Genomic DNA, 24,200 nt, shown 5'->3' with positions numbered 1-24,200 from the left:
GCAAAAGACTTCACCCCTTCAGAATCTATATATGTATATTCGTGTGCCCATTTACATTCACATCCTCATGTGCTCAAATGTATGTGCACAACTTGTTGGAGATGTACAAATAAAGGCAGATTATGATAATGACTTTATCCTTGTCTTGGATAGATGAAGAAGTTTCTCTTGACTTATTTTTGTAACTACTACTAGTAGACATAAATTGGGTGTGGAGATATGCCCCTTGTTTGTGAAAGAATCCTTAGAAACAAAGCTAACAGAGCTTTCAAATAATTTAAGACTGCATTTTTGCTGCATTTATTGCCATATCAGATAGTGCCTTTCCCAGCTGTCAAATATATGTTTCTGTGAATAAAAATATATGTTCTGAAGTTTGCCCTGAATCTTTCCAAAGAGTTTCTGTAAGTAAATAAATTGTTCTTGATTAATCACAGGACTGCCTTGGGGTATTTTTCTGTTCTCACAACACAATAGATGTAATCTGCTACTTCAAAACATATCAGTTAGAAATTGCTCAGACGATGAGTAAGGAAACTATAAGTTGCTCTTACACCCGACTGTTTAGTTGCTTATGAATCTTATGCCATCAGAAAGGACGTAAATGTCCATGACATTTTAAGTACTAACAACAGTATGAAATTTCTTGAAAGATTTTTAAAAAAATCTTCAGTTTGTCTAAAGAGGAAAAATGTCGTACGTCAAACCTTCTTCTTGAGGGCATTATGAGCAAATGTCTTCACTTAGCTTTGTTGTCTGTCATATGGATCTTAGAGACTTGGTCTGCATTTGTTCCACCTAAAGAACAAGTACAGCTGGTACAACACGAACTCCATTTCTCAAAGGAGCAATTTTCTTGTTTGTTTCTTGATTCCTGCCATGTTAGTTTGTCATGCAACTAGAACAAAGATTTACAGCTATTACTTGATTTATTTTTAGGAAGAAAGGAATGTTTTCCTAAAACGAGATAGAATCACATGCCCAGGAAGTAGAATAGCTATAGGATGTATAAGAAAGCCAGTGAATAGTGTTGCCATTTGAACAGTAACTTTTAGGCCTACAAATCCCATAATCACCCAATCAGCTATGGTCAGCATGTAGGCTAGTTAATTCTTTGAACTATAATAAAAAGTAATGTTTGCAAGCCTAGCATTTGTACAGCATCTACAGCAGCATAAAAAAAGGAAAACGTGGCTCTTTGATCAAGCCTTTGGGGAACCTGTGCAACAGGCAGATAAAGAATTATGTGTAAGGACTATTGGAACAGCCCAGATTATGATTATGAACAGCATGATTTAACAGTGGTGATATTGGTTTAAATGTGTTTAAATATTTTGATGTATTTATAATCGTATTTTAAATATTATTTTATTTTTACATTGTTTTTAATGGCATTGAATGGTTGCCTATGTTGTTAACCCACCTTGAGTCCCCTTTGGGATTGAGAAAGGTAGGATAGAAATGTCACAAACAAACAAACAAATAAATAAATCTACTTGACCCCAACAGAACCCATAACCCAATAAAATTTGAAATGATAATAAAATAATATGGACTTGATACCATAAATAGTGGAAATTGTTCAGGTTCCCAAAACTGCATGAGAGACCAAGTCAGATACATTAGAGCAGTGGTCCTCAAACTATGGCCCGAGGGCAGGATACAGCCCTCCAAGGTCATTTACCTGGTCCTCGCTCAGGGTCAACCTAAGTCTGAAATGACTTGAAAGCACACAACAACAACAACAACAACAACAACAACCTTATCTCATCTGCCAAAAGCAGGCCCACACTTCCCATTGAAATACGAACAAGTTTATATTTGTTAAAATTGTTCTTCATTTTAATTATTGGATTGTTTTAAAGTGTTTTTTGCACTACAAATAAGATATGTGCAGTGTGCATAGGAATTCATTCATTTCTTTTTTCAAATTATAATCTGTCCCTCCAACAATTTGAGGGACTGTGACCTGGCCCTCTGTTTAAAAATTTTGAAGACCCCTGCTTTAGAGTGTATGAGTGCAGTACAAAATCACAAAATGCATCAGTTCTATTTTCCTGAAAAGATCCTGGAAAGAAAAAAAGTAGGACTCAGGGCCCAACCAAAACTCTCTTCTCTGTAATGTATGGTTTAAATATCTGAACAGGATGACTTGGAGATCCTTCATTCATAGGGCTGCCATATGTCAAAGTCAGCTTGATGTCAGTTAACACTGCAGGAGGAAGATTAATACTGATTCATTTGCTTATGTTTGTATCACAGGGTTGGTTTGAAACAGTGCACTCTTAGATTGGCCAGAGGCTATATAAGTTGAGGATTCAAGTGGTTATACTCTAGAAAGTAAGTTTTTAAGCCTCTGGGAAACATGTTTTCTTTGTATTTCTATGGGGTGGAAAAGGTATGATTTTCTTTTCCTAGGATGCTGAAAAGTGCAAGTAGGAACACAGCCTACAGAAAGGTGTGCTCAGAGGTCTTTTCAGGTAGGTAATGGAACAGCTATGAGCAATATTGACTCTTATAATTGGCATGAAGGTCAATTGGGGTATTTGGTTTGAGGAAAAGGTCCTTAGGTAGTTGATATCAGTTCCCTTTCAAATCAAAATCTTTCAGCAAGTTTTAATTAGTTCACAGTTAAACTACCATCTGTAAAATAGAAAGAATAGAATTTAACAAATTATGGTCAACAGTTCATTATCGTATGCCTAAGCCTAAAGTACAAAACCACCAGAAGATCATGTATAAATATGTGAGAGGAAGTCATAGGCAGGAGGGAGCATGCTTGTTTTCTGCTGCCCTGGAGACTAGGATGTGGAACAATGGCTTCAAACTACAAGAAAGGAGATTCCATCTGAACATTAGGAAGAACTTCCTAAATGTGAGAGCTGTTCAGCAGTGGAACTCTCTGTCCCAGAGTGCGGTGGAGGCTCCTTCTTTGGAGGCTTTTAAATAGAGGCTGGATGGCCATCTATCAGGGGTGCTTTGAATGAGATTTTCCTGCTTCTTGGCAGGGGGTTGGACTGGATGGCCCATGAGGTCTCTTCCAACTCTATAATTCCATGATTCTATGATAATTTGTGGTAACATTGTATAAGAATAAGAAAAAGGAGCCCTGAAGAACAGTTTAAGGAATCCTATGGCATACAGTATAAAGAATAGTTATTAGAAAGTAATGGACCCCATGGAGACTATTATTGATGAAAATGTAACAACAACACTTAACTTTGAAGAGTGAAAATGCCTCACAGTGGGGAGTAGAAATAGATAGTTTGTGTGCTCTGAAATGTCCTCTCTTTATGTCTACCCATCCTGATCACTCTGTGATGTAAACTGATGCTCTTAGTGATGTTTCTATACCTTTTTTTTCTTTTTCCTATGAGTCCTCTCCCAACCTTCCAGGAAGTGGCAAGGTTAAATCAACATCCTGAGTTACTATCTTAGAATAGAGTTTCTACAATAAAGCTTAGGGGGTTTTTTTTCCAAACATGTTTGCTTTTTAAATCAAGATCTCTGACCTCTGCATGCACTCTAACACTTATTTCCATAGAGTTGGAGAGAATTATTAATTTTATTGTATTGGGTGTGGAACAGGGGTAGTTTCTGCAAGAAGAGAATCAAGTAGCCAACCAGCAATGCAAATATTCATATAGTTAGGTTCTTGTGGGTTTTTTCGGGCTATAGAGCCATGTTCTAGAGGCATTTCTCCTGACGTTTCGCCTGCATCTATGGCAGGCATCCACCTCTGAGGATGCCTGCCATAGATGCAGGCGAAACGTCAGGAGAAATGCCTCTAGAACATGGCTCTATAGCCCGAAAAAACCCACAAGAACCTAGTGATTCCAGCCATGAAAGCCTTCGACAATATATTCATATAGTTGTTTATAAACTATTACTATCAGCTATAGATTCCATATCTGTTACATCGCAGTATGTACTAGCCCTCGTTTCTTTTTTTAGAAACCTATGGTTGTTCAGCTAGAAGTGATAGGAGTGTATAGCACAAGTATACAGCTAATAATAAAATCTAGTTGTGTTGCTTTGAAGGGTGGGAACAGAGGAGGGGGATCATCTTGATTGAATGGAAGAAGCATGTTAAATCAGTATGGAATACTCTGTATGCAGCTGGCTTTGACGATACACAAACAGATCAAAATGTCGAATGGAAGCAAAACCTCTGACATGCATCCACTCCTTTGTGGAACTACCAAAGAGAGATCAAGAAATCTCTCTTCCCTTCAAAGCGAGGAAGCAAGATATTGAAGAGAATAACAACTGCCTGGTGCTAGACAGGGTGGGATGGTTGCAGTTGTGGTTCATCACAAGGAGGAATTAGGAGGGGAGAATTGTGGCAAGGTAAATACTAAAATCAGGAGTATCACATTGATCCCTTGTGGGTTGGCCAGACAATTCATGGAGACAGACACCGATTATGCTACCCATCAGACAAGTTTACTGTTATTAGAACCGATGAATTGATTTTGCAAATGGAAATCCATTGTGGAATACAGGAATGTGTTCCAGGAAAAATTGTAAGGCACAGTGTTTTTGTGATTCAGAACTTTCCATCTAGTGTAATATCCTTAGCCAGTTGGTTTTTTAGCACGATAAATTAAAAATAATCACATAGCAAACTTTTCTGATTCTTAAATCATCCTCTCTTCCCTTTGTTTAATATAGATGAATGCCCATGAGTGGACCTCTATGCATTAGATGTATACAGTTCTATATATACTACATAAGCTCCCAGACAGATTTATAAGCATTTGCAAGTTTATGACTCTTTTTTGTGGAGCCGCCTTGTGAATTACTCATTCACATGAAATATTTGATATGAGTGCACAAGCAGCTGCAGGAGTGAAACCTGAACCTAACAAGGAGGCATGAGAACTGACCTTCATCAACAACTTTCCTATTCATTTCAGAATGAATTTTGGAAGATAAACATGAAAATGCTATAGTTTGAAAATGCCACACATTTTCATCTTATTCATTCTGCCTTTTTGTTTTACTCATAATTCCTATCTGACTTCTATTTATGAACCAAAGCAGAAAGGTGTTCCTTTTTTCTCAATAGACATTCTTACATGATGAGCAACTAGCACATCAAAACCGAACACAGAGGACACAATCCTAAATCCATGTATATAAAATCTGCATGTACACATTAGTGCTGTGCATGCAGGGTAAGCCTTGACCTGTTTTGTGTCCTGGCTATCCATGGGGGCCCCGATCTGTTTTTTGGGGTCCTCCCAAAATTGGGAGGGCAGATATCTGTTTTTCCTCTGGGGTGCTGAATGATCCATTTTCTATTGGCCCATTATGGGGGGAGGGGGCTTACCAGGTTCCCCTTCCCATCATTTTAGGCATTTATGCTATCTACTCTAGAGGAGGGGTGCTCAACTGCAGGCAGGCACTTTAAGGAGGCGTCTTACCTGTTTCTTACTCTAGAGGAGGCACTTGGCTGCAGGCAGGTGTGCGTGCTTTCTGAGCCTGCATGCCACACGCACTTTCCAAGACAAGGAGGCAAGTTTTCTTACTCCAGTGCAGGCACTCAGGTGCAGGCAGGCATGCACAGTTTTTGGGCCTTCACACCATACACACTTTCCAAGGCAAGGAGGCAAGTTCTCTGTTTCTTACTCTAGAAGAGTTATTCGGTTGAAGGCAGGCACATTCTTTCTCTCCTGGGCTGCACTCTGCCAGCAGCCATGAACTCTTTCAAAGGCATTTTAAGGAGGCTTCCCACTTCCAGGTAAAAAAGAGATATGACCACCTGGAAGAAAAGAGTAGTTTTAAGAGAATGGGGGTTTTCTTTTTGTTTACGGGGAGATTAATAAAAAAGATTAAATTGTGATGCCAAACTCCAAAGGAGGAGCTGAGATCAGCTCCCACTTGCTTTCGTGTTAGGTGGTTTTTTGTACCGGGAGGGCCCTTACCATTACGAGCTCCCAATACACCAAAGGTATAGAAATGGAGGAAACAGAAGAAATGTATTCTATGAACAGAGGCGGCCCTACGTAATTTTTAACGGTAAGCAAACAGTATCCCCCCCCCCCCCAACCAATCACTTATATATATTTTCTGTTCATCGTGGGAGTTCTGTGTGCCATATTTGGTTCAATTCCATCATTGGTGGAGTTCAGAATGCTCTTTGATTGTAGGTGAACTATACATCCCAGTAACTACAACTTGCATATGTCAAGGTCCATTTTCCCCCAAGAGCGCCTCAAGAGCACCCTGGGCAAAATCAACTATATTGCAAATGCTTACTTTGCGTAATGGGTTGAGCCGCCCCTGTCTATGAACAACCCTAGAACACATCTGGAATGTTGTTAATGTATTCTTTAAAAAATTCACATTCTTGGAAAAGCAGCCACTTGATAAACCAGAAAAAAATCATTCCCTTCCCCAAGGGATTAAAGGGTGATACTTGCTTTTAGAACAAGCTTTGCTATATTTCAGGTAACATAAGACTTGAGAAGATGCTGGGAAAAATTATATTGAGCCCATGATCTACATAATGAGATATTTTAAACTGTATAAATAATTAGACTTTCTCCTGGCATTTCACTAAGCCGGCATATGCACAACAATTAATTTTGCTGAGGAAATGACAACTAGCAAAAACTGTAATGCCTACCCACAGAAAGTGCTCTAATTGCAGTTGCATTTTATTCCCTCGATATGAAAGTTATGAAGCTATGTAAGATGAAAACAATCTTTATGACCTGCCTTGATCATTGCCTTTTGACAAGCTGGAGTTAAACATAGAGTCAACACAATAACATTACTTGTAGTAAAGCAAAAAATGTTCTGCTGGAGAATGCATTGTATGATTGGGGGGGGGGGAATGCAAATGAAATTAGAATGGTATTTGTTGGGACTATTCAATGATCAACATGAAAAGAAACATGGGAGAAGTCTACAGTATATGATAATGGTGGCAAAAGTTTGACTTAGCTGAAATGGACAGACCAATCATTTTAATCCAAGGTAAAACAATAGCAAAGTTCAAACAAAAATGGCAACCAGTGATGACATACTTGAGAGAAAATTGGAGCAGCTCATCAGTTGTAGTGTTCACAGAGTAGTAAAACTCATGTTAAGTAGAAGCAAATGTTACCCAGTCTATTAAATAATAAAACACAGGCCCCTTCCACACAGCTGAATAAAACCCCACATTATCTGCTTTGAACTGGGATAGATGGCAGTGTGGACTCAGATACTCCAGTTCAAAGCAGATATTGTGGGTTTTTCTGCCTTGATATTCTTGGTTATATGGCTGTGTAGAAGGGCCCATAGTGTCATTAGAGGAACTAGATTTTGGAAGTGAATAATATCTTCAACTGGGAGGTTAGGAAGCTAAGTCCTGTTTTCCCAATTGTGTTGTTTAATTTTGTTTTATTGTTTATGTGGTATAGGAAAAGAAAGCAAGTAATTTATCAGTGTTTTATATGGCAAAAACTTGTTTGTGGTTTATGCTTAATGAAAAGAAAAAATTAAAAACCCATAATAGCATCCTATAAAAGGTGAGGATAAGAGCTAGGCAACACAAGTAACTTTCTTCTTTCCTTCCTTCCTTAGGTCTATAAATTGCCATTTTAATGTTTGAAACATTTTGAGCACCAAACGCCACAGGCAGTAATGTCTAGCTTAAATGTCTTCATGCTACAGCTGTTTGCAACAATACTGCCATTCATAAGTCTCAAGCCATAAAATGACATGTACAAATGCCTCAGAGGAGGCTGCAGTGCTCTTCATGCAGGTTGCTCTAAATCTTTAGCATGGGAACATCTGTTTCAAGGGAAGTATTCCGACAAGGAAAAGGCACATAACCTGTGGCACTTTCGCAGTTGATGCTAATGATGGGCCCATCAAAAGTCATTCTTTTTACATAACACGTTGACTTTACTACAGAATTGATCATTGTCACACTAACATTCAATCCATTTTCTTACTAAAAATGGCAAAACTGAAGGGATTTGGGGAGTAATCTAACCTCATCTTCTGTACCATATGATATCTGCATGGCCATACAAAATGCAACAACAGCCATCACTAGCCTCTTCAATAAAATCTGATTTCCTACAGTTTCTACCACTGCTCCCAGTCTTACCCTCTGGAACAACCAAGAACACATCTGCTCCATCTTTTGCATGACAGCCCATCAGATATTTCAAGACAGATATCATGTCTCCTTCAGGGTATATATCCCCTGTTCTTTCAACTGCTTCTCAGGACATGATTTCCAGAGCCCACTACCTTGCTTGCACTCTTCTCTGGACACACTCCAGTTTGTCAACATTCTTCTAAAAATGCAATACTCGGAGCTGAAAACTATTTTTTATTTGCATTTGTATACCTTTCTGCAAATTGGAAAGGACTTCCCATTAACATTTTTATGATGCATTTATTTACAAGCACAGGTTTTCTAAGTGCATGGAGTGAGCCTTTTCATTTACATGTCTTCGGTTTTAAAGGGACAATGTTTCTTTTTAAAAAAATCTGTGAAGGAACCTATGCACTCCGTCTTTTTTAGCAAGGAGGAAGAACCATGCCAAGGAACCCTGTAGAATCACAAGTACAAAACCTATAAGTCCTTAGGAGGTGGTTTGGTTTTGTTTGCTACAATATATAGGTATATAAAAAGTCTACCCTCTTGGTAGAAATAATATGCTACTGCTGAAAATTGTTACTAAATTCTTCAGAAAGACATTGTTTTTAAAGGAAATTAGAACTACAATCAACAGCAATCTAGAAAGTCATCACACACATTCTGGGCTTCATTACCGTCTACTTAGGAAACAGAGTCTCATGGAGGCCATCATTTGATGTAAGGGTACTTCTGGTGGGTCTCTGTGGGACTCAGTTTCCGAAGCACATGGAAATGGAGCCCATAATGGGTTTTCAGGAGTCAGGTGCTGCCCAACTCCAAACAGCAAAATGGGGGAAAGATGGGAAAGGATGTGGGATGGCTAGAAGATGGACTTCAATGGTAGGGAATGAAGTTAAGATGATTCCTTCTGGTTTCCCGCACTTTACCACCACTTATGGGATAAGGTCCATATAATCTCTCTGGAGTTATTGTTTTATGTGCCTTCAAGATGTTTCTGACTTATGATGACCCGAGTCCCTGGTGGCACAGTGGGTTAAACCAATGAACTACTGAACTTGCTCACTGAACATTTCCACAGTTTATTGGGCTAAATAAGCCCGGTTAACTGTGGGAATACCCACCCACTCCCCCCAAGTCCCTAGATTCCTTAGAAAACTAAAAAAAATACTTACGTGGTCTCCATTAGAATCCCGGTGAGCTCTCCTGGCACATAGAAATGATACGCCAAAAGGGCGGGGGGGGGGGATCCCTCATGCTAGGAGAGGGGAGGGAGGGGAGGAGGAAAGAAAATTCATTTCTACCACCGGGAGAGCTTGCTGGGATTCTAATGGAGACCACGTAAGTATTTCTTAGTTTTCTAAGGGATCTAGGGACTTGGGGGGAGGGGGAGGGCCTCCCCACATTCTCTCAGGCTAGTCCTGAAAGAACTTGTGGACAACCTACCCCAGAAAGTGCACGCTTACTGGGGTGGGTGCAGACAACCCTCCCAAAAATCCATTTTTTTATTATAACATGGATGCTTTTGGGATAAAGGGCTATCTAGATCTGCCCAGTGTTGAAAGCATGAGGTTAAAACCATTTTCTAAGTTTCTGCAGCTTAGTTTCTGATGACAATATGTGGTAAGATTGAGCCACTACAGAAGATTGTCCCCTGCTAAGTTGACAGTCTTCAAAAATTGGAGCTAATTAAGGATCTAATCAGTACTTCTTTTGTGATTTCCATGTTCAAACTTTTTAACTTCATGCTTCTTCTCTTGATATGCTAGGCACACACTGGGCTCTTAGCACTGTTTAAATGATAGTATTTAGAAATATGCTCTAAATTTCTAGGGATGATTGATACAATTCTTGGGGGCAAACCCTCCTGTCGCTGGTCAGAAGATGTATTATTAAAGACCACAACAACAATCACTTCTTAAACACCAAAGCATGCACTCCATGAATGTGCCTGTGCACATGTGTAGATCTGCTCAGAAGCAACGTATTTGCACAAAACATGACTCTCATGCTCAAATTCCTGTTCAAGAAATGTTTCCTCTTGCATTTTTATTTCACTGACATTCCTTCATGTGTGGAATTTAGAATTAAAAGAAAAACCCCTTCTACAATTTGGGATGAGTAAGGAATAATCTACTCAAAGCAGAAGTCCAACATGTTGCTTCAGCTCCCACTTGTCCGGTCCTCGTTCCTGCTCTCCATTTCTAAGCTTCTCGCTTCTGATGCCAGCTTTTTCCTTGTCAACTCATCTTTTGCTTAAGGCTACAAAATGGGTTCTTGCCAGCCTGCAAGTGCTTGCTCTGATCATGACTACTCCTCTGCAAAAGAAGAAAGACCTGTCTGACTGTTTCATGCATCAGGACTCTCTTGTGTTCCCTTGCCTTTCCTTTCACACTACATGTTCACAGTGATGAAATCCCTTAGAACACTTCAGCTCATTTTTCCAGTACCTCCTATATTGTAGATTTCCTTGTGCTGCTGCCTTCTTTAACAGTTCATAGTTAAAGACTGAAGATGAGGTTTATGTTGTATTGGTGGCAATAAATCCATCACATTACTTTCTTCTGTGGCTTACATAAATGATAGGGCTGGGCGGTTTCGTTCATTAATTTTGTAATTCGTTATTAATTCGTATTTAAGTTAGCTTACGATCCGTTATTGAGCCATACTGGAATATTGTGAGGAGTAATTAAGAATCGAAACAATTTTTGTAATTATTTTGTAATTATTTCGTATGTCTGGTGCAAGTTTTACAATCTCTCCGTTTCTCTTCCCTCCCCGGTAGCAAGCTAGCAAGCGGCGCATTTGCCACAATTCCAGTCTCTCCCCTCCCGCCAGACACCTTTGCTCTGCTGCTTCCTTCCTCTTTCCTCATGCTGTCTTCCTGGCCAGCAGCTTCAAACTATTATTACTATATATCAGGGGTCCTCAAACTTTTTAAAGGGGGGGGGGAGATTACTGTCACAGCATGGGTAAGAGTCTTAATATAACAGCAGGAAATTCATGAATATGTTTACTGATCAGCCGATCAGCCAAACTATCAGGAATCTGGTCTCACATAATCCAACTTTCCACACAGCCATATAACTAATATCAAAGCAGAAAATCCCCCAATGCGTGCTTTAAACTGGATTATATGGCAGTGTGGTCTCACATAACCCAGGACCATTCCACACACAGCCATATAACTAATATCAAAGCAGAAAATCCCCCAATGCGTGCTTTAAACTGGATTATATGGCAGTGTGGTCTCACATAACCCAGGACCTTTCCACACAGCCATATAACTAATATCAAAGCAGAAAATCCCCAATGCGTGCTTTAAACTGGATTATATGGTACACAATGAATTTGAATTTGAGCAGAAGGAATCTCAGGGTGAGAGCACTGCTTTAAAAAGTGTGTGCATTCCTCATTTTCAGGTTGTCTCAGCATGGTGTACTGCTTTGAGAATTGGAAAAGAACTCTGGAGACAAGAGTTTAAATCCCCATTCAGTCATGAAACCCACTGGTTGACCTTGGCAAGTGACATTCTTTCAGCCTCAAAGGAAGGCAGTCACAAACTTCTTCTGTATAAAACTTGCCAAGAGCCTCCTACGACAGGTAGTTTTCCCCTTGACATTAAGTTTACTTGTTTCCAAATCTGGGAGATGATGCTCATCTCCATTTCTAAGCCAAAGAGCTGGCATTGCCCATAGATGTCTCCAAGTTTATGTGACTGCATGGAGTGCTGTTACCTTCCCGCTGAAGCAGTACCTTTTTTTGCATGTTTTACATTTTATTGTATAATACATAGAAACATACAATCTTCAAAATTAGCAGTCAAAATAGCAGTATTTTCCCCAATCCCACCACCACCATCACCTCCTCATCTCCCCCCCCCCCCCCCCGCGCACAGGTACAGTTAACTACTTTTGCTGTGCTTATTACAATTGTTTGATCATGAGGATAGTCTTATTTAACACCATATATTTATCTTTCCCCTTTATTCTGTAAATGAGACCCTTCCATTTTGCCTCCCATGTCCTTCTGATTTGGCCCATCCTATAGTAACTTTTCCTTTCGCTGATATAATCTTGGAGTAGGTAGTTGGCTAGATATTCATTCCAAGTTTTATATCCCATTTCTTGTGGTCCTTCCAGTCTAGGGCCACTGAGGCTTTGATTGCATCCATCATGTGTTTTATCATTTCCTTCTGTCCATCATGTGTTTTATCATTTCCTTCTGTTCTTTAAATTCCCCTTTACTTTCCCATTTGTGAGTGAAAACTTGAGTCTTGTGCCATTCTATGTTTATCCCTAATAGCTCCACCATTTCCTTCTTGATTATTTTGTGGAACTTTTGTATTTTTTCGCAATCCCACCACATGTGGATGTATGTTCCTGTTTTTCAGCAGTTATGCCAACAAATTTTGGGCACATTTTGGTAATATGCACCAATTGCATGGGAGTTCTGTACCATTTTGTCAGTATTTTCCATTGCATTTCTTTAATCTTTATTTTTTTTATTGATTTCATCCAATTGTCTATTTCTCTCTTGCTGCAATTTAATTCCTCCTTCCAGACTTCTATTAGGGTAGATTTTGTGTTATATTGTATTTTTGTGATTATTTGGTATATAACTCCCATGATTCCTTTCTCCTTCTCAACTTTCCATTTCATTATTTTGTCAAATTTGCTTTCCGAGGTTTCCTTAGTCTTCAATTCTGTTAGCTTTTTAGACAGCTCTCACCATTGTAATCAATTTCCAAGCCCGCATTTATCTTTTATTTCCTCCCATTGAACTACAGTTCCATCTGGTTTCAGTAAGTACTCAATCTTTGTTATTCCGTTCTGTTCCAATTTCTTTAGCCTATTTCGATAAAGATGGGGTTTTCCATTCTTTGGGGAAACTATTGGGAGCCTGTCTATTTTATTTAGGGGAAGTTTGTTTTGAAGCAAAACAAACTCCCACTAAACAAAACAAGTCGTACCTATTTATCTACTCACATTTGCACGTTTTTGAACAGGTAGGTTGGCAGTCAGCACCATAAATAGTGCATTTATCCCACACATTCCAAGAAGACGTGGAATAAATGCACTAACAAATTAATTCACTACAAACCAAGGTTTTCCTGGTTCAGGCATGTAGCCGGGGGGGGGGGGGGGGGGACTTGGAGTGCTTCAGCCCCCCCCTCCCCAAATTCTCATGGTGGTCCGCGAGAAGGCCTTACTGGTGCATTATTTAAACTGTTATGTTTATTCATATCATGATCTGATCACCATGCTCAATATATCCCATATGCATGGGGGTATTGGGGTAACGATACAAAAGGTTTGCTAGGCTAGACCCTCTTTCACTCAGACACAGCCCCCCCCCCCCGAATCACACTCAGCTCCCCCCGAAACAAAATACTGGCTACGGGCCTGTCCTGGCTTGTAGAAAATTAATGCAGGATTGCCCAGAACATTGTCTGGACAGCCCCCTATTTATTGAAGTTTCTGCAATAAAGGGGCTGTCTGGACGGACCCACTGTTCAAAGTTCTTTAATACAAGCTGAGTGCTGACAATAACTAATTAATGAGAAAAGGGAAGCTACTCACAAGCCTGGATGAAATCTTTAAAAGGTTCTGGATTTGTGTAGTGTTTGTATAGTATGTCCCAGGACTGTTAAAACTTATGTTTTAAGTTGGACAAAGAAAGAAATGGGGAGTATTTGAGGAGTTGTCTGATAATGAACAGCCCCAGGAAACTTGGAAAATAAGCAGAAATTACAAAAATGCCACAAATCATGTGATTTCTAAACTTTCCCTCTCTACTGCCTGAGGATGTACAAAAACTGTATGAAAGACAAAAGAGAAGCAGATGGTTATGGCTAGCAAAAAGACAATTATACCATTACCATGTGTGCCATCCAAACATATGTACAAACTCTCACACATTTTGAGAATGTATAGAAAAGACTATGAACAGAAATGCACAGTGCTTTTCGGAACTCTCAACAGACGGCAAATATCATCTAGGGCTGTTCCACGCTGCATAGCTATATCACTATGATCCTGCTCCAAATGCCATGGCTGCATCCTATGGAATCCTGAGATTTACTGATTGGTCTATGGACCATAATAAATTGTTGTTGTTGTTGAAGTTGGTCATTTAGTGAGGCACCAGGGATTCCTCGTTAGGAATACTATAGCTCTCTCCCTGAAATACAAACCTCAGAATTCCACAAATTGTTGCCATGGCTGTAAAACTGGAATAATACCACTATACTTCTGTAGTGTGAAAGGTCCCCTAGGAACAACATCTTTAAGCAGATTGAAAGATGTAAGTCATAAAGCCTGAGAAATTTTATTAAAATGTTTGATCTTATATCTCAGTTGGGCAAAATACGCTTTTAATAAAATTGTAAAAGGAAGGATCAGCAGCCTTCTGATGAAGAATCCGATTGTTGTAAAAAAAATCAATCCCTCCTCCCAAAAAAGAATGAATTAAAATATTGTTTCTATTACACACACACGATTAATACAGCCTCCCCTGTGTGGAGATTTGATGGTCCGATCTTGCACAAAGATTCATCTCTGAAACTGCCTGGAGACCAGAAACTTCTAAAGGATTACTCTAATCAGTTGCCAAGCCTGAAAAACCCTGGAGAAGTGGAAAGGAAATGTTCCTCTGAGAATAGGTCAACCCAAATCCCTCTCCTGAAGAGCTTCGCAATAACTTTGAGGTTTCTCCTATGTCTGAATTCATGGATGTGTTTTACTGCTGATGAATGAACAAGCATGTGTATACAATGGGGATTCGGGCGTGCTAGTAGAGTGCGGCCACAGACATGTCCCAAAAGAATGTACAATTATATAGTATATATGTTTATGAAACTGTTGGAGTTTGTACGTCTGGGGAGCTAGTCCAGTGTCCAGATGGGAGAAAATTCCCTGAGAGAAGCTAAGCAAACAGCAAAATATCCTCTTTAAAATGCAATTAAGATGAGATTCTGGGAGAACATCCAGGTGTTTCAGAAATATCAGATGAAAGATGCATCAAAATAGGATTTGTATTGTTCTATATCCTTTTCATTCAGCTGTCTTGCACATCGCAAGTGTTGAACCTGACTCAGCGCATAGAAGATGGCTTTGAAAGGCAGCAGATCACAGGAGCTGTCTTCATAGACCTGTCAGCAGCCTATGATACTGTGAACCACCGCCTCCTCCTGAGAAAAATGTATAATATCACAAAGGACTACCACCTCACCCGCCTCATAGGAAACCTGCTACAAAACAGGAGCTTTTTTGTTTAGTTCCAGGGCCAGAGAAGGAGATGGCGGAAACAGAAGAATGGCCGGCCTCAGGGGAGCGTGCTTGCTCCATCCATGTTCAACATCTACACAAATGACCAGCCACTGCCAGGAGGGACAGAGAGTTTCATCTATGCTGATGATCGTGCCATTACTGCTCAAGCAGGGAGCTTTGAGATGGTAGAACAGAAGCTTTCCAAAGCTCTAGGTGCTCTTCCTGCCTATTACAGGGAAAACCAGCTGATCCCCAACCCATCCAAAACACAGACATGTGCCTTTCATCTCAAGAACAGAGAAGCATCCCGAGCTCTGAAGATCATCTGGGAAGGAATCCCACTGGAGCATTGCAGAGCACCCAAATACCTGGGAGTCACTCTGGACCATGCTCTTACCTACAAGAAGCACTGCCTGAACATCAAGCAAAAAGTGGGTGCCAGAAACAATATCATACGAAAGCTGACTGGCACAACCTGGGGATCACAACCAGATACAGTGAAGACATCTGCCCTTGTGCTGTGCTACTCTGCTGCTGAGTATGCATGCCCAGTGTGGAACACATCTCACCATACTAAAACAGTGGATGTGGCTCTTAATGAGACATGCCGCATTATCATGGGGTGTCTGCGCCCTACACCACTGGAGAAATTACACTGCTTAGCTGGTATTGCACCACCTGACATCCGCCGGGAAGTAGCAGCCAATAGTGAAAGGACCAAGGCAGAGACATCTCCAGCTCATCCTCTGTTTGGGTATCAGCCAGCACGTCAATGACTTAAATCTAGAAATAGTTTTCTAAGATCTACAGAGACACTCGCTGGAACACCTCAGCAAGCAGAAGTCCAAAAGTGGCAGGCTCAAACCCAGAACCTCATTCAATAGCTGATACCAAATGAGAGACTCCCCCCTGGGCACACAGAGGACTGGGCGACTTGGAAGGCGCTGAACAGACTGCGCTCTGGCACCACAAGATGCAGAGCCAACCTTCAGAAATGGGGCTACAAAGTGGAATCCTCGACATGAGAGTGTGGAGAAGAGCAAACCACTGACCACCTGCTGCAATGCAACCTGAGCCCTGCCACATGCACAATGGAGGACCTTCTTGCAGCAACACCAGAAGCACTCTAAGTGGCCAGCTACTGGTCAAAGGACATTTAATCAGCTACCAAACTCACAAATTTTGTATTTTGTCTGTTTGTTTGCTTTCTTCTGTTAGAAATGTAATATAGTTTGACTGGTTGCCCTGACACGACAAATAAATAATTCAGCTGTCTATATTAACATGTCTTCCAATTGTATCAAAAATGGAAGGAGCCCCCGGTGGCGCAGTGGGTTAAACCCCTGTGCCGGCAGGACTGAAGACCGACAAGTCGCAGGTTCAAATCCGGGGAGAGGCGGATGAGCTCCCTCTATCAGCTCCAGCTCCTCATGCGGGGACATGAGAGAAGCTTCCCACAAGGATGATAAAACATCAAATCATCCGGGCATCCCCTGGGCAACATCCTTGCAGACAGCCAATTCTCTCACACCAGAAGCGACTTGCAATTTCTCAGGTCACTCCTGACACAACAAAAAAATAAAAATAAAAAATGAACATGTTTTGCAAACTTATATAATCTCATCACGGACTCTTTTCATTGCCTCAAACCAAAAGATTAAGACCCGGTCTGGGTGGTGCTCTGAACGGCTCCAACTTCAAAAAGCCAAATGAGAATTCTCTATTCTTCCCACCACAGGGAAGCTCCATCCACCTCTGACATCAAAGGAAATCCCCAGCCAATGAAAGCTCAGATCCTGGCTTAAACACTCCTGAGCTAATCAGATGAGGGAGCGGGACTTTTGAATGGTTATGAAAGGGGATAAAATGTCTTGCACTGTAATGCTTGGTAATGTCTGATTCCTTTTGAGCGCAGACTTTATATTAGACATCATTTCAGGCCTGAAAATAAATTATGCCTTCGTTATTATCTTCAGCCCCAATCTTTGTTTCTTCTGTCTGTCAAGGAAACAAAGTGTGCCTGGTAGGCTTGGTTGATCAAAAAAATGATTCAAAACTCATTTCAGATGTTTTGATTTGGAATTGAATTCCAAATTTTTCCGAAAAAAATTCCAAAATTTCCGAAATTTTCAAATCGCTTCATTAATGGCGGAGAGAGACCTTTTGGGGCCTTGGGAGCTGATTTCAGAAGTTAGGAAAGGAGAGGCTTGAATGTATGGGATTCGTAGTGTCTTTTTTAGGCAACGTAGAGCAAACTAGGAAAATAACAAACAGCCCTGCCCTTTTGGCCTTGGAAGCTGATTTCACAACTTTAGGAAGGAGAGTTTGTGTTCACAGGGTGACTTGAATTGATGGGAGATCTAGTTCTTTTGAGGCAATGTGCAACAAACTAAAAAACACTGAAGCCAGAGACCTGGCTACAACGCCAAGGCTTTTAAAAACGTTGGATGTTTTGGTTCCTCCGTGTTGCTCCTTCCCACGCCATGCACCCACACACCCCAATACCTTTGTGGTGCCCACCCGTCCCAAAAACCAACAGCAGCAGCACACAAGTGGCAAGGCAGGCAGCCAGGCAGGCAACAGCCCTTCTCTCACCCTTTCTTCTCTGCTTGCTTGCTTGCTTGCTTGCCCTAGTCTTCTTCCAACCTCCCTTCAACACAACTTCCCTTTTCTCTCCCTTCTCCCTTCTCCCTTCTCCCGGCTCCAAATGAGCCCCTGAGCCATGTGCTCCCCTTTATATAGAGCAATGGCTGCTAAAACCCCTCCCCTCCCCAAAACTTCTCCCCCGATTGTCTGGGAGACAAGCAACTCCTATTGATGCAGGCCAAAATCCCATTGGCAGCAAAAAAAGCCGATGGGATTTTGGCCTGCATCAATAGGAGCATAGTGTCTAGATCTAAGGAAGTCATGCTACCCCTCTATTCCGGTTTGGTTAGACCACACCTGGAATATTGTGTCCAATTCTGGGCACCACAATTCAAGAGAGATATTGACAAGCTGGAATGTGTCCAGAGGAGGGCGACTAAAATGATCAAGGGTCTGGAGAACAAGCTCTAGGAATAGCGGCTTAAGGAGCTGGGCATGTTTAGCCTGAAGAAGAGAAGGCTGAGAGGAGATATGATAGCCATGTATAAATATTTGAGAGGAAGCCACAGGGAGGAGGGAGCAAGCTTGTTTTCTGCTTCCCTGGAGACTAAGACGTGGAACAATGGCCTCAAACTACAAGAAAGGAGATTCCATTTGAACATGAGAAAGAACTTCCTGACTATGAGAGCCGTTCAGAAGTGGAACTCTCTGCCCCGGAGTGTGGTGGAGGCTCCTTCTTTGGAAGCTTTTAAACAGAGGCTGGGTGGCCATCTGTCAGGGGTGATTTGAATGCAATATTCCTGCTTCTTGGCAGGGGGTTGGACTGGATGGCCCATGAGGTCTCTTCCAACTCTTTGATTCTATGATTCTATGCAAGCTGCTTGCCTCCCAGCAAGCTAGAGGGCTGAAAATGAACGAATCATTTCTGACTTACTTCCTGACTTACTAATTCACCATAGGATGCATCTATACTGTAGAACTACTGTATGTGGACTCCACTTTAACTGCCATGTGGCCATGCTAAGGAATCATGAGAATTAAGGGGGCTTGGGGGCTTCAGCACCCCCCGAAATTCTCATGGTGGTCCGCGAGAAGGTCTTACTGGTACATTATTTAAACTGTTATGTTTATTCATATCATGATCTGATCACCATGCTCAATATATCCCATATGCATGGGGGTATTGGGGTAACGATACAAAACGTTTGCTAGGGTAGACCCTCTTTTCACTCAGACTCACCCCCCCCCCCCCCGAATCAAACTCAGCTCCCCCTGAAACAAAATCCTGGCTACGGGCCTGCCTGACATTAAGTCCAGTTGTGTCTAACTCTGAGGGGTGGTGTTCATCATTTCTAAGCTGAAGAGCTGGCGTTGTCTGTAGACACCTCCAAGGTCATGTGGCCAGAATGACTGCATGGTGCACCATTACCTTCCCTATTAATAGGGAGCCCCCAGTGATGCAGTGGGCTAAACCATTGAGCTGGAGAACTTGCTGATCAAAAGGTCACAGGTTTGAATCTGGGGAGCGGGGTGAGCTCCTGCTGTTAGCCCCAGCTTCTGCCAATCAATAATGCTGAGACCACTAAATTACAATCCCCAGAATTCTATGGGACTGAGCAATAGTTATAAAAGTTGTATCAAACTGCATTAATATGGAATATATACACTCATATTCTCTATTAACATCAATTGGCAATGGAAACATAGATACTTAGATAGATATGTTTTCATTAGATCTGGATGTATTTGAAAGTATTTTCATGTATTTCAATGACAATATATTATCCTGCTTTAGCTCATGATGCTTTTTGTTTGTTGATTTGTTTGTTTGTTTTTTTGTGTGTTTTTTGGCTGGGCCAAAGTTGTTGTCTGAGCTTAACAGCGGGTCTGCCGGCTCTCTTGACATTTTCTCACTCGTCAAGTCGTTTTTGTTTTCCTTCCTACACCCCGGTCCCATTGTTCTTGTAATCTATTATTTGTCAAGAACACAGTGTACTAATTAATTTCTTTTCAGAAAAATCAATGACAGGCTGGTTGCAGACAATTTTTAATTGAAAAATTGCTGGTAAGGGAGGGGTTATGCATATTAAGGTCTTGTGTGTGTGCCTGGGCCTTTATAAATCAGTTTGGAGATGAAAAGTAGTCATTCAGAACTCTCTCCCACTCTCCATTAATGCAATCCTAAACTAATTAGCCTCTTTTTCAAAACAGGGTCAGTGCACTGCTCTTAAATACAAAAGCTATCGCTGGGTGTTTCTCATTTTGGTTGTTATGGAGCTAAATAAATACAAAACACCAAATTATCTTTCTCTGTGTATAGGCTTAGGACTGTGGGTATTTATCAAGTTCAATCCTCATTTGCAATCAAACTGATAAAACTGCAGTAATAAGTCCCTAAATATCTGCCTATTGCATGCAGACACATCGTAACTAAGGATACGATGGGCTTTCCCATTTGCTTACTTCAGACTACAAGTGTTTGGCAAGATATGTGTAGTTCAACATTTTACAATCATAGCATTTAATGTGTTTTCATTTAACTGTTTAGTACAGCTATAAAGGGAACATTGTACACTTCTGATTAAATATAGACGACTTGATCTCTATTTGATAATGCATCTCATTCATCTTCTAGTAGCATCTGCATAACTTTAACTTTCCCCATGTCCTTTGTATTCCTGACTCATTACTTTAATGGTGTCTAAAGGTAAAGGTAATCGTTTCCCCTTGGCATTAAATCTAATCAAGTCCAACTGCCGATCTCAATTACTAAACTGAAGAGCCGGCATTGTCCATAGATGCCTCCTAAGTCATGCTGCCGGCATGACTGTATTGAGTACCATTACCTTCCCACCAAAGCAGTACCTATTGATCTACTCACATTTGCATGTTTTCGAACTGCTAGGTTGGCAGAAGCTGGGGCTAACAACAGGAGCTCACTCCATCCTGTGGATTTGAACTGCCAACCTTCCTGTGAGTAAGTTCTGCAGCTTAGCAGTGCAACCAACTGTGCCACTGTAGCCCCTTTAATGGTGATTACTTCTCCCTAACTAGGTGCTACTAAGCATCCCAGATGGCACATGCATTTCTCATATTTTCAGACAAAAGATGAACCAATTAGTTCTTTTATTTACTTACTCATTGGAGTGTTGTGTGGTTTCCAGGCTGTTAAAATAATAAATTATTATTATTATTATTATTATTATTATTATTATTATTATTATTATAAACACAACAAGATGAGTCCACAGCAGACAAGATCATCCTGGCATTAATTGCATTTGTTCTGATGGCTTGCTCCTGGGCTGCAAGTATCAGGCCTTCTGCCTCCTTCTTTAGTGTTCCATCATCATCATCATCATCATCATCATCATCATCATCATCATCATCAATGGCTTTCATGTCTGGAATCACTGGAATGTTGTGCGGTTTCCGCGCTGTATGGCCATGTTCTAGCAGCATTTTCTCCTGACTTTTCACCTGCATCTGTGGCTGGCATGTTCAGAGGATCAGATTGTGGTAAAGCAAGTAGAGTATAGATTCTTGTGGAATTTGCCAGTCACAGATGCAGGCAAAATGTCAGGAGAAAATGCTGCTAGAAGAGGGCCATACAGCACAACATTCCAGTGATTCCAGATGTGAAAGCCATTGATGATGATGATGATGATGATGATGATGATGATGATGATGATGGAACACTAAAGAAGGAGACAGAAGGCCTGATACTTGCAGCCCAGGAGCAAGTCATCAGAACAAATGCAATTAATGCCAGGATGATCTTGTTTGCTGTGGACCCATCTTGTTGTGTTTCTAATAATAATAATAATAATAATAATGGCCATGTCAAAAGATCTCAGCCGGCATTTGGAAACAATAAACATCGAGAAAATCACGATCTGTCAACTGCAAAAGGCCACCTTACTTGGATCTGCGTGCATCATTTGAAGATACATCACAAAGTCCTAGACACTTGGAAAGTATTTAACTTGTGATTTTGTAATACGAAATCCAGCATATAGATCTAGTTTTCTGTGACATACTGTGCTTTTGTGTCAATAATAATAATAATAATAATAATTGACGTGTTACAAAAAATGGACACGTCAAACTACTCTGGGACTTCTGAATTCAGAGCACAATACTCCTGACCTCACGATTGTGTTAAAGAACCAAGTATGGATTGTTGATGTTGTCATCCCAGGTGATAGCAGGATTGAAGAGAAACAACTGGAAAAGCTGACACAATATGAGGATTTAAAGATCAAACTGCAAAGACTCTGGCACAAGCCAGTCAAGGTGGTCCCAGTGGTGATCGGCACACTGGGTGCAGTGCCTAAAGACCTTGGCCTGCACTTAAACACAATTGACAAATGACAAAATTGTCATCTGCCAACTGCAAAAGAACACCTTACTGGGATCTGCACACATTATTCGCCGATACATCAGACAGTCCTAGACACTTGGGATCCAATACAACAGCCAGCAGAGTGATCTTGTCTGCTGTGGGCTCATCTGCTGTGGACTCATCTTGTTGTGTTTCTAATTATTATTATTATTATTATTATTATTAATATTATTATTATTATTATTATTATTATTATTATTTATTTGTAGCCCCCCGATCTCCCCAAGAGGACTCACTTACTTATTATTTCTGTGTATTCTCATCTTTTTCCCATCATGGGATACAAGGCAACCATTAAAAAACTAGTTAGAAAACAGACGTTAAAGCTTAGAGGTTTGTGATCCTCCAATATATTTGCCACAAAGCCCTGCAGAGTTCAATGTCTATGTCTTGATGCAGTAGTGTGATTAAATCTATGTACATTTTTATTGAATGATTGATACATTATTGCCCTGAGCCTCTCATCTAGCCCACATAATGCAGATTGGAATATCTACCATTAACAATCATATTCGGCTAGACAATAAGGCTCTGCTAAGGCTCTTGGCTGTAATAGAAGTCTGTGAAATTTTATAACTTATTCCACAATACTGCCACAATATTGCACCTAGACTTGATAAAGAGGCATCTGCCACCAAATATGGCAACCATACATCTATCTCCTCCATCTCCCCAGCCATAATTTCAAATAGAATTAATATCCTACCTGGGCGGGCAAGATGTGGTCCCTAATAAAACATTTGCTTCTATGCATTGTAGGTTCCATAGCACAGCTGGAATCGCTGAAATCATGTTCCCATATTAGACAGACAGCTTGTGTTATATTATCAAAACCACACCAACCTTACTAACACCCGGGAACATGAAATAGTGGTCTGGCTGACATTCAAAGCTAATCAGCTGCAGCAAAGAACACTTTTTTGGATGAAAGAGTATTTTCATCAGCAAGTGTACAGCACTTGAAACAGACTTGTCTTATTGAGTGACTTCAAGTGTTCTATGTTCTTGTCTAGGTTCTCGATCATGGGCTTCAAACATAGTATTGCTTTAACCAGACATCCCCAACTTGACACCCTCCAGATGTTCTGTACTACAGCCATAAATGAATGAAACCATAATCATTGTAGCTGGCTGGGGGATTCTGAAGTTGTGGTCCCATACATCTGGAGAGTATCAGTTTGGGTAGACTGGTTCAGTTTTCAAACCTTTTTCAAAACTCTGGAATTCAAGCCTCATCAACTTTGCATGCAATAATGCGACATTTGGAAATTAGACTGATGACTTCAAGTCTTTGGACAGTGTAGAATCCTTGTATAATTGAACATCTACCCATCAGCTTATTTATTTTAAAGCTAAGGATAAGATCCATTTTTCTCTTCCTTTAATCGTTACTAGGGGTAGCCATCATTAAAACAGCTCATTTGAATTCTTCCTGGGATGTTTGTTCCTGTATGTCATTCATTACCTGTGCATTTCTAATTAGAATGGCTGAAGGACAATAATTCTTTTACTTTTCTCTGATGAACAATTATTCCTGGAGAGGGCTTTGGACCATTTTTACTTGTGACATGAAAAAAAAAAAAACCTGCACTACTTTTTCATGAAGGTTCTTTTCCCTTTCTTAAATGTTGAAAAATCCCAAAAGGAATATTTACAGTTTAGGACAGATTCGACACCAATTTTTCACATGGCAAATTAAAGAATATATTCTCAAGGGGAGACTTGGAAATACAGGCAGTCCATGTTATGAACAAGATAGGTTCTGTAGGTTTGTTCATAAGTTGAATGTTTATGTAAGTTGGAACAGTTACATTTTAAGTGTAACTCCAGC

This window comes from Anolis sagrei, chromosome 5, assembly GCF_037176765.1.
Source record: "Anolis sagrei isolate rAnoSag1 chromosome 5, rAnoSag1.mat, whole genome shotgun sequence".
In the NCBI taxonomy this organism is placed as follows: domain Eukaryota; kingdom Metazoa; phylum Chordata; class Lepidosauria; order Squamata; family Dactyloidae; genus Anolis; species Anolis sagrei.
The sequence above is the reverse complement of the archived record's forward strand: the minus strand, read 5'-3'. Positions refer to the sequence as shown.